This window comes from Rattus norvegicus, chromosome 9 (genome assembly GCF_021556685.1).
Source record: "Rattus norvegicus strain SHRSP/BbbUtx chromosome 9, alternate assembly SHRSP_T2T, whole genome shotgun sequence".
Taxonomy (NCBI): domain Eukaryota; kingdom Metazoa; phylum Chordata; class Mammalia; order Rodentia; family Muridae; genus Rattus; species Rattus norvegicus.
In genome coordinates, this window is record NC_141542.1 from 55,354,077 (window position 1) to 55,366,644 (window position 12,568).

The following is a 12,568-nucleotide window of genomic DNA, read 5'->3' on the forward strand; positions in this document are numbered from 1 at the left end:
CCCCAGAAATGATGCCCATCTGTATCCCCAGGTCTGTTCAGTTCTTGGCTAGTTCTTTGTGTATAGCCTGCCTTTTAAAGATCTAGTTTATACTGAAAACTTCTGTCCCTAGACAGAGGGAGACCCTCAGGTGCCCAGTGTGTGGAGGTTGGTATGGCAAAGGAAATGTAGCTAGGCTTAGGGACATGTACTGTATGTCATTCAATACGGGGAAGGGGAAGGCAGAAGTGTGACTTGAGCTCACAAGTTCAAGGGCAGTCTGGGCAACATAGTGAGACCCTACCTCAAAAGTGAATGAAAGAGAGAGGAAGCAGAGGAGAGGAGAGGAGGGGTGGGGAGGGGAGGGGAGTGGAGGGAAGAGGAGGGGGAGGAGAGGGGAGGGAAGAAGGGAGGATGAGATGGTAAGGGAAGGGAAGGAAGGGGAGGGAAGGAAGAGGGAGGGAAAGGGAAGAGAGAAGGAGAGGGAAGGGGAGTGGAGGGAAGAAGTGAGGAGAGGGGGAGGGGAGGGAAGGGAAGGGAAGAGGAGAAAGATGGTGAGGGAAGGGAAGGAAGGGAGAGGAGAGGAGGGGGAAGGAATGGGAGAAGAGAGGAGGGAGGAGATGGTGAGGGGAGGAAAGGGAAGTAAGGGGAGGGGAGGGTTGGGGAGGGAAGGGGCAAAAGAGAAGGAAAGGGAAGGGGTGAAGAGGGGAGGGGAGGAGAAAGGAAGGGAAAGCTGAGAGAGATGGTGAAGGAAGGGGAGGGGAGAAGCAAGAGAGAAGGGAAGAGGAGGGGAGGGGAGGAAAAGGAGAAAAAGGACCTGCACGGTATGGTAGCACACACCTATAATCTCAGCCCTTGGGGGTCAGAAGTAATAAGATTGCATGTTTGGGCTAAATTGGGCTGCACACCAAGTAACTACCTTCAAAATAACTTGAAAGACGCTTGCCTCTCCTAGACTTAGGTGAGACTAACTAGAAACAGCTCAAGATATCACCTGTCTCAGCCTGGAGTCAGGTTGCGACAGGGAAGGGCTTCACATCCCACCTGCTCCATGTTTGTCTTACCTCACAGACCCAAGATCTGCTCAGCTTGAGTTTGTGTCACAAATGGATTAGGTCTTCTTGCTCTTGCCTTTCTCTGGGTTTTGTGTGGTGCTTGCCTGCAGCCTACCCCCTGTACACAAATTTTGTAGAAAATTACTTTGGGGGAATCCCCCGAACAGAATCGTTCTATACATCACAACCCCCACCCCAAAGCATCCTAGAAAAGCTGTGCTTTTCTGTGTCTCCAAAGCATCAGGAAGTGTCTGCCCTGATGTCTCAGCCTCCTCCTCCTCCTCACAGTTTTCTCACCTCCTGGCATTTGGCATCGCTAAGTCCGCAGTGACGGAATATGTGGCACAGCATTCAGCTGTAGGCAGCTCGAAGCATCTATTGTCCATGCTACTTCAACAGATGAACAAATGCCCTTGCCCGCCCTCCCTTTTTGTGAACAAGGTCTCACCCTGTATCATTCTGGAGCTCTGTCTGGTCTGGACTTCACTTTGTAGAGCAGGCTGGCCTCAAACTCACAGAGATCCTCCTGCCTCTGCCTCCTGAGTGCTGGGGTCAAGCGCGTGTGTCACTACACCCAGCAGTAGCCCCTCTGTACCTATTCACTTACTAAGGTGACGGTTGAGGAAGTGGATGCCTTGGGAACTCAAAGGCTGAGCTGGGACTTGTGTGTGACTGCCTGTCAGAGCTTCACCTCCCATGGATGCCCAGAGGCATTTGGCTCTCGTGTTCTGGAAAAATCTCTTTTAGTCAGGCGGTTTCTGGACTCTTTCTCTTTAGTCTTCTGCCTCATTCTGACCTTCATCTAACTTTAGTCCTGAGAAGAGCTGCCATCCAAGGCTAAGAGAAACTCCTTAAGAACCCTGTTTCTCAGCAACAGGGTTCTTCTAACCACTTGCCCACTGTTATCTGGGTTCCTTAATCCCAAGAGTCCCAGGAACCCAGCATGGACATTCTCCATACAACCTGCAGATTGGGCCTTGCAGAAGATCAAGGGAAGAGAAGCTTGCTGAAGTAGGAAAATAAGACAGCGAGATGTGCCAACCATTTGTGTTAGAAATGGAATTGACTTAGAGGAGTGGGACTAAGCCAGGCTTGGTGGTGAACACCTATAATCCCAGCACTCAGGAGGCAGATACAGGCAGCTCTCTGTGAATTTGAGGCCAGCCTGGTCTACATAGGAAGACCCTGTCTTAAAAAAACATAATAAATAATTTTGAAGAGGGGGTAGGACTGGATGACGAAGATAAAAAGAAGAGGCTACAAACACCTGGGAGGATGGCGTCTATTCTGAAATTCTGTAGGCAGAGCAGATTTGTGAAAGGCTAAAGAGTGAGCTTTACACGCAGAAGTTGTGCTGAGGGTTTCTGGGTCTGAGATTGTCCTTCATTTTCAAGCCTCTTGCAATATAAGTGAACACCGCAAGAGTAGCCACACAGCAACATGACCTTGCCAACTTGGTCACTGCATCTCACTCATCAAGAATAAGATAACGATTTGGACACTGGCAACACCACAGTGACAAATTGAACTGACATGGGGATCTTATTATATCTACTGGTAATGGAGACTAGGGATTAGCAACCTGTGACCCCACAACCCCCACCCGTCTTGTAAATACAAACCTTCCTTGACCACTGCCAGGGCTGTGTCTGCTGTTGGTGTTGATGCTACCACAGTGCAGGTAAGACCAGTTGCAACAGATCAACCAGCATTTCCAAAGCTTTAAGAGAAAGCTTCCAGCCCAAGATCTAGCCTCTCCATTTGGCCTGAGGTGCAGTAACAATAAAGAAGAGGCTGGAGGGAAAGATGAAGCAGCCACTCACAGAGAAGGAGCAAGAGGACAAACCTGATGGTTCCCAAACCAAAAATCTGCATGGCCAGCCTTATTACCGTCCTCATGATTGGTTGAGGCAAAGCAATGGCTTTCTACTAAATTTGTATAAGGACAATGCCATTTGCAATTAAAGGGCACATTATCCAATTTATCCACTTATTATTTATTTACCCACTATTGATCTGTACTTTTTTTTATCCATTCAGAAATCTCATGGATGGCTTGCAGTGTGTTGGGAGTGATGTGAAGATGGCCGAGAGAGCAGGGAATGAGACAACAGATGTCGGTGACCATGTAACACTAATGCTCCAATATGATGAGTTGGGTTTGCAGTTTTGTGGAAAACAGCTATGGAAAGACATTGCTACAACTGTCGCAGCTCAGAAATGAGGCTTAGGTTGGATACTATAGATCTGAGAGTCATCGCGATATAAAGGGATGTAAAGACAGGGACACAGAAGGCGTTGCCTAGGGATGCCAAGGGAGAAGTAAAGTGTGGTGTGAGCAGCCCCTGGAGAGCTCCCAGTGAGGTGTGAGCAGCCCCTGGAGAGCTCCCAGTGAGGTGTGAGCAGCCCCTGGAGAGCTCTTAGTGAGGTGTGTGTCCAGCCCCTGGAGAGCTCCCAGTGAGGTGTGTGTCCAGCCCCTGGAGAGCTCCCAGTGAGGTGTGTGTCCAGCCCCTGGAGAGCTCCCAGTGAGGTGTGAGCAGCCCCTGGAGAGCTCCCAGTGAGGTGTGTGTCCAGCCCCTGGAGAGCTCCCAGTGAGGTGTGGAGCAGCCCCTGGAGAGCTCCCAGTGAGGTGTGTGTCCAGCCCCTGGAGAGCTCCCAGTGTGGTGTGAGCAGCCCCTGGAGAGCTCCCAGTGAGGTGTGTGTCCAGCCCCTGGAGAGCTCCCAGTGAGGTGCGGAGCAGCCCCTGGAGAGCTCCCAATGAGGTGTGTGTCCAGCCCCTGGAGAGCTCCCAGTGTGGTGTGAGCAGCCCCTGGAGAGCTCCCAATGAGGTGTGAGCAGCCCCTGGAGAGCTCCCAGTGAGGTGTGTGTCCAGCCCCTGGAGAGCTCCCAGTGAGGTGTGTGTCCAGCCCCTGGAGAGCTCCCAGTGAGGTGTGTGTCCAGCCCCTGGAGAGCTCCCAGTGAGGTGTGAGCAGCCCCTGGAGAGCTCCCAGTGAGGTGTGTGTCCAGCCCCTGGAGAGCTCCCAGTGAGGTGTGAGCAGCCCCTGGAGAGCTCCCAGTGAGGTGTGTGTCCAGCCCCTGGAGAGCTCCCAGTGTGGTGTGAGCAGCCCCTGGAGAGCTCCCAGTGTGGTGTGTCCAGCCCCTGGAGAGCTCCCAGTGAGGTGTGTGTCCAGCCCCTGGAGAGCTCCCAGTGAGGTGTGAGCAGCCCCTGGAGAGCTCCCAGTGTGGTGTGAGCAGCCCCTGGAGAGCTCCCAGCATTTCAGGATTTGGGGAGGGATATTGAGTAAAGGAGAACAGGCAAGAGAAAATCCAGGAGCATGAAGTCCAGGATGTCAATCTAAGAGTCAGAAGGACCATAATGTATTATTTGTTAAGCGAGCAGAGAAAGAATTAAAAAGAGACCATTGTATTCAGCTGGGTGGAGGTCACTTGTCGAGCAGGCAGGAACAATTTTGAAAAAAGAACATCCAGATTTGTTTTGTTACAAGAAACTAAAAGCTCAACTTAATCTGACCTCAACACTAAGGGGGATTTCTGGGGCTGGCAGGTTGTCTCCTGGCTCTGTGTGCATGCTGTGATGTATGTCTGTAGTAACACACACACACACACACACACACACACACACAAACACACACACACACACACACACACACACACACACAATAAATGATTGAAAAATAGATTTCTTAACTTGGCCAGCAGGAAGTCAGAGGCAGGATGAGTTTCAGGGATAATTTGGCTCAGCAGTTCAACAGTGCCATAAGGGACCTGGAATCTTGTCTGTCCACTCAGCTTTCTTGAATGTCAGCCTTGGGAACAAGGTGCTCTCTTCCCCCAACCTACCACCCAGGATGGCTTCCGATGGCTTCTGGGTTCACACTTTCTAATTCCAATCCAGGAGAGAAAGAAAGGATCGTTTTAGAAATTCTTAGAAATAATGAGTACCTAACTTTTGCACAAAGGTCCAGCAAACCCTGTCTTGTGGCAGACTGCCTCCAGTCGAGTCAGATGCCCATGTCTTATTGGTTACAATCAAGATAGCTAATGAGGGGATGCGATACCATGATAGGAAGACTTGCATTTAGACCCGAGACAAGAAAGGGGTCTTAAATGAAATCAGACACCCCCAAAGCACCTGAACCGTATGCCAGGTGTTTTTGGACAAGTCAAAGATACATGAAACAAGTGGGAGAAGGTAAAATCCTCAACGGAGGTAAAGCACTGGAGATGACGTTTGAAGAGGCTTGGTTGTCTGAGAAGCAGACAGGCGGATGGTGACGGAGATGCAGAGGCCAAGTATCTTAGCATTTACTTTTACTAGATCACCTCCGACAGATGGAACCCACAAAGCAGCCAAGGTTAAAATGCACCAAACGAAGCAAGGGGTAGACTTCTGAGATCTTGTGGGGAGTCTGCTTTTTCTGGGAAAGGGGACTGAGCACTGAGTGTGAAATCTGAGAACCAGATGGCCTTGGGCGATTTCACTGATTTGAGCTCAGACTTTGAGAGGAGAGATACTCTTACCTCAGGGGCTGTGCGAGAGTTAAACGAGGCAATATTTGTAAACATCTCAATGATATATATGTGTATGTGTATGCATGTGTATGCATATGCGTATGTGCTTGTGTGTTTGTGTATGTACATGTGTAATGTATATGTGTAATGTATATGTTGAATGTTGTATGGTGTATGATGTATATGTATATTATATGATGTATATGATGTAGATGTTGTATGATGTATATGTGGATGTAGATGTGTATGATGTATATGTATGGTGTATATGTAAATGTATACATATATGTACTTGATCTGTATACGTATGTATATGCTGTATGATGTGTATGTGTATATGAGAATATTATATATTTTTTAGCTTTCTTCACAACTTCTCTTTTTCATCCTAACTCAGATTAACCCCACTGACTTATTTTAGGTCAGTGGCAAACATCTATTTAAGAGTTAGGTGGGGGGGGGATTTAGCTCAGTGGAAGAGTGTTTGCCTAGCAAGTGCAAGGCCCTGGGTTCGGTCCCCAGCTCCAAAAAAAAAAAAAAAAAAAAAAAGAAAAGAAGAGTTAGGTGGGGAGTTGGTGTTAATGAGACACCAAAAGAAAGGAGAGAGGGGAGATGGAGGATGGGTGATATTTGTTCATATTTGCAAAGCACTGGTCATTGAATAAATTGCGTATTTATTACCAAAAGAAAAATCATCAACAAAGTCCCCGTGGAGTTCTTGGAGGCGGTAATTAAAGCCACCCTGCTGACGGGACACTGACTACCGGTAAAAGAATGCTGTGGGTGGCGTTCTTCCCGCACAAAGGAAGGACCAAGGTGTCGTTTATTCGACAGCCACCTCCAGCTTTACTAGCCTCCTGAGCGGTCTGACCACAGATGCCAGGAGAAAACCTGAAGGATGGAAGTTAGGACTCCACTAACTCGCTTTGCTTTTTTTGTGGAAATCTCCGAGCTTCATTGTGAACTTAATTTCCTTTCGATGAAACGAAAACAAGCCAACGATTATAAAAAGCAAATGGGAGCAGAGTCCCTTCCTACACAGCATGCCAGATTGGGCTGTAGAGCTTTCAATGAAGGGTGCTTGGAAACGGGGTCCTCGAGGGCCATGGTTTTAGGGTGCATCGCTCTTATTGATACCTTTACCAAGATCCATTTTATTTTTAATTATTCATTCACACGCCTGTTGTGTGGGGTACGTTCCTATGAGTGGAGACAGCGGCTGGGAGGCGTCAGAGCCCCTGGAACTCGAGCTGCCTGCTGTGGATTCTGGGAACTGAACTTGGGTCCTCTGCAGGAGCCATTTCTCCAGCCCTCGGTCCGCTCCTGTGAGATGTGCAGTTGACTGCTCTGTAGAGACTTGAGTGTTTCCAGTCCTGCGAGGCCTTTGGCATTACACCCGTCGGAGTCCAGGAATGTTCCTGGTGGCATTTTTACAAGCCACTGCTGCTTGGGACAGATGCTGTAGCAACATCTCCTGAGGGAAAGTGTGTCAGCTCCTCCTGCCCTCCCCTGGGGCTCTTTCTAGACACAGGTTTGGGGTCCAGTGAGCTTGTTTACAGCTTTACTGGGTGCTGTTGGCAGTGGTGTGCACTCACTGGCTCATGGCAGGACGTGAGCGCTTCTGACAGGCAGCTCAGGAGGCTTTCTGCTTTGGAAAGACCTTGTTGGTGTTGTCTGAGAACAAAGAAGGGATCAACATAACCTGGTGTGCATGTTTAGCCTTTGGACCCATCGGAGGGGACTCCATGGCCTTACGGCTTTACCGTGACGAATTGAAACATCGGGAATGATAGGATTTTCAGTTTCCCCACATCTCAAACACAGAATTTATGGAGTGTGTGTGTGTGTGTGTGTGTGTGTGTGTGTGTGTGTGTGTGTGCACAGATGTCACAGAACACACAAGTAGGTCAGAGAAAAGCCAGGAACTCATCTCTCCCTCCACCGAGTGGGCCCCAGGGATTGAATTCCAGTCTTCAAGCTTGGTAGCAAGCACCCTGCTGAGATGGCCCACCGGCCCGAATTTATGGAAATTTTTTCTTAATTTTTTTCTTAATTTTTTTAACATAAAAGTCTAAATGTAACCAGGGATTGTCATTGGAAAGTATCACATTTTCCCATTTTCAATAAAATTAACAATAAAGGAAGCTGTAACCAAAATCCTAAAGATGCGTCTGATTGCTAAAAACTGTTACAATTTTCCATGGGTTACTGGAAAGATAGACAAAATTTTGCTTCTTTTCCTATGAATAGTTTCTGGGAAAGAAATAGACCAGTCACTCTGTGCAGGAAAGCCTCTGTCAAACTGTTGGCATCTTTTCTTTTTCTTTCTTTCTTTCTTTTTTCAAGATGGGTTTTCTCTGTGTAAAAGCCTTGGCTGTTCTAGACTCCCTTTGTAGACCAGGCTAGCCTCAAACTCACAGAGATCTGCCTGCCCCAGTCTTCCGAGTGCTGGGATTAAAGGTGTGCCTAGCCTGGGTTGCTTTCTTGATAATCGAGTCTTAATTCATTAACTGGTTCTGCAATATTTTGTTTTGTTTTGTTTTGTTTTTATCCCTTTGCTGTGAAAAGATCTCTATACTTCTGCTATTTCTTTCTGTTTGAGGCAAGGTCTCACTGTGTAGTTCAGGTTAGCCTCAACCTTGCCATCTTCCTCCTTCAGCTTCCCAAGTACTGTGATTGCAAGTCTGAGCTACCGGGTCTGGCTGCACTTCAGCATCTTGGTGACATGTGTAAACTGTGCGGACCCTGTGTATTTAAAAGCAACGATTACAGGCTCGTGAGTGCTTATGTGGGTCCAGGTATACATACCTTCTGCTGGCTTCTCCCTTATATCCAATGGATTCTCCTAGGGAAATACTTTTCAAGTAGTTAAAGAAGCTAAGGTTGTATGGACTCGAATTTATCTTTGCCTGAATGCTTATGAACAAAGGCTAGTCTTTGCTTTAGATGTCTCCTAGTTTACATGTAGAAAGAATAATGAACAGGTCAAGCAACCAAGTGGTCAAGCTGATGTTATGGATGTATTTTTAAATTCATATTCATAGGCCTTCATCTGCACATACTTGTGCATCAATAAATGAGAGAAAAACGCCGAACCAATGTGCCAAAAATGCAATAAAAACAAGGCAAATGGGACGTACAGCACCGTTGCATAGCGGTTGCTCCCACAAGACCTGGCGCGAGAACAAGCCAGACAGAATCCCGGTATGGACAGAGAGGGGCTCATGAGGTTCCACCTTAGCTGAAGCTACTGACAATTGATACTCACTGGGGAAGGAAGAGGTAGCTTTCTTCTGGGATGCAGCCCCTGAGAGGCTGCCCATGCTCTGTAGTTGATGGTCCTACATCCGTACAGTCATGGGCAGCACTAAGGAGACTCAGCAGGGTTTTTCTTCTTAAGAGTTATAAGAGGTTGGGAGAGGGGGCAGGGAAGGAACTGGAGGTGAGAAAATAGGGATGGATTTTAACAAAATACACCATATGTGTTTACTAAGTTATCAAGTATTAAAAAGGAGATTAAATGAAAAATAAGGTTAATAACGAGCAGTTTAAATTGGCTCTGAAGAGCGATTGCAGAAAACAACCCTTATCTCTTTCAAGTACTTCCTTCCATTTTTCAAATAATGGCTGACTTGGTACCCGCCTTGTGCCAAACACTGAGCTATGCAATAGGTGTAACAGCTTCTGCTTCAAGACGTTTGGGTCTAGGTGATGAGTGGGTATTTGTGCCATATCCCAAGTTTATAATGGATTAAGTAGGGTTAAGTCTCTGGAGTCCATGTCAAACCCTCATTGCAGATCATAAAACTGCTTAGAACCGGGCTAGCAGCAAGAGCGGGTGAGGAAACACTATGCAAAGTTCTTCCTTGTCTGCAGGCATGGAAGTGTGAGGTGTACCCAGCAACCAATAAAGCCAGCTTTGATGCCGTGACTCAGGCACTTTGTCTAAAACACCTCAGACATGGGAACCTCTTCCAGGAATTACACCATCCTACCTGCCATGGCTGATTCTTCCCAGGCTGCAATAGACTTTCCCCTGTTCTGTCGTAACCCCATGATGGGTGTAAGGCACGCATAGTAAATGCCCCACAGATGACTAAACCACGATACTCCACGACACAATGGATTTTCCAACCTAACAACACGTGGCCGATGGTTGGGTTGGGCAGGGTGGACTTGTGTGCCTTCCCCACATGTCAGCACCTCAGAAAACATAGAAAGCTCTTTCCTTGAATCTTTCGGGGAGGAGGGGGGGACATCATGATTTGAGAACTACTATCAACCAAGGTCATAAAACAGAATTATTATGTGGGAGCCACAGTAGTCATAGGGAGTGATTGTCCTCAAATCCTGTGGACTATTCCATATGCATAAAAAACCCCAGCAGCCAAGTGCATATGCATAAAAAACCCGAGGCAAAGCTAGGAGCTGCCTCAAGAGAGCTGGTAGCTGCCACACACTGGTTTGTTTTTTGTTTGTTTGTTTGTTTGTTTCATTTTGTTTTGTTCTGTTTTGGTAAGTCTGTCATACTTACCAGTCCCCACATTTGATGTCTGCCTGCTTTGCAAGTAGCCAGAAGTGTTGTGTTGTCCTGTGGCTTTTTAGATAAGACCAAGGTAGGGGTTGGGGATTTAGCTCAGTGGTAGAGCGCTTGCCTAGCAAGCGCAAGGCCCTGGGTTCGGTCCCCAGCTCCGAAAAAAAAAAAAAAAGGTAAGACCAAGGTAGGGTATTTGGGCCATTTTTTCATGTGTTTGCTCTGCAGAACATCATGGGTTTTTCCTCTACAATTTTGAAAGTTGAAAGTGTATATGTACACACACACACACACACACACACACACACACACACACATATATATATACACACACATACACACACACACACTATCATTGAAGTATTTAATTTGTTTTGGTCTATTTGTTTCAGATTCTCTTTCTTTTGAAATAAGATCAGGTTGGCCTTGAACTCATAATCTTCACGTCTTAACCTGCCAAATAGCTGGAATTACAGCTATGGGTACATGGCAAACGTTTAGTTTAGGAATTTGCTTACAGTTTGGAGGCTAGCAAATATAAAATTTACAGACCAAAGGCCAAGGAAAACCAGTGTTGTTGAAGTTTAAGGCTTCCTGTTGGGAGAGTTGCTTCTCACTCAGAGGACCAACAGTCCATTCTAGTAGAGCCTGAATTTATAAGATGACGCTTCCTGCCTCCATGTGTGTGGGGATATGCTTTATACAAAGTCTACCGGTTGTAATATTAATTTTATCCTAAACACCCTTATATAAACAACAATAATATTTGACTATTGTATGGGTCAAATTTTTGTTGTACACGACTTTCCATCAAAGTCAAATAAGCCCCCATCTTTTGGAGTTTATCTGCGTCTGCTCTCAAAAGATTATCTCAGCTAAGCTTCTTGACTGTACATCTCATTACAGGAGGAGGACTGGGGATAGGGACAGGACCCTCGCCAGAGTGTCCAGCCACTCTGTATCACATGCTACATGCAATTCTACTCTACTTCACATGGCTTCAGAATGGGGCTACAGTTTATAGGGCACGGGAAACTAGTGGACAAGAGGCTTTGTCTATGCTACAGAAAAGTCATTGTCCTTGCTAGGTAAAGGCTGTTGACTCAGCCTTTGGAAGGGGAGCATCCACACTCCTGTAAGTAGGGCCTGAATTTATGACACTTCCTGCCTCCGTGTGTATGCTCTATAAGTAAACCCAATAAACTCCTTGGTTCCCCTGAGGGGATTCCAGTGAAATTGTGTCCTGTTGGTCACTGGGGCCTTAGAAAGAGGGATAAATACTGTTTTCATCTTTCCTAGGGAAGAGATCTTAGCAACAACTTCCCACAGCTGTGATAAAATACTTGAAATAAACAACTAATAAGGAAAAATGGTTTAGTTTAGCTCACGGTCTCGGAGGTTTTAGTTTCTGGTTCTCTGCCCCACCACTCTGAGCCTGTAGAGAAAGAGAAAATTATTTCAAGAGCATGTTGGGGCAAGCTGCCAACTTCATGGCAACCAGGAAGCAAAGGGCATTGGGTACCAGTGTCCCCATCAAGGGCAATTTCCCAAGGACCTATTTTTTTTTCAAATAGATACCAATGCTGAAATTTTCGCCACTTGCCAATAGCATCCCACTTGGGGGTTCAACCTCTACTATATGAAGGCTTGAGAGACAGTACAGATCCAAATTGCAGCAACCATCTGGGCATCACAGCCCTTTCCGTGGGCACATCCAATTAACTGGTACAGGGTCTCATTACTGCAAAATTATAAAAAATAAAATGCTGGGGCTGGAGAGATGGCTCAGCAGTTAAGAGCACCCGACTACTCTTCCAGAGGTCCTGAGTTCAATTCCCAGCAACCACATGGTGGCTCACAACCATCTGTAAAGAGATCCGATGCCCTCTTCTGGTGTATCTGAAGATAGCTACATTGTACTTATATATAATAAATGAATAAATCTTTAAAAAAAATAAAATGCTGTCTTTTATCCCCCACTAGGTCCGGCACCACAGTGCCCCATGATATCTGCTAGATATCTCAATCTCAGTCAGCAAAGCATCTCACCCGCTCTGCTCCATCCCATATCACACTGCCAATGGCCTCTCTCTGAGCCTGGCAACAATCTCTCTACCCATCCAGTTCCCAAGGCAGGTTTCCATGCCACAAACACACATCCCAACTCCGTGGCGGCTTAGTGTCCCAGCTGCCACACACATCACAAAAACCTCTGATCCAATTGATAAGATATAATTGCCCACCTAAACATACAAAGCTCTGTACACATCCATCCCTTAAGAATATTCATAACAGGGTTGGGGATTTAGCTCAGTGGTAGAGCGCTTACCTAGGAAGCGCAAGGCCCTGGGTTCGGTCCCCAGCTCCGAAAAAAAGAACCAAAAAAAAAAAAAAAGAATATTCATAACAACCTGTGAGGGTGCAGCGTGAAATCTTAACCTCAGCTTCCACGTTCCCTCTGCAGAAACAGATGGCGCCCCACTCTGGA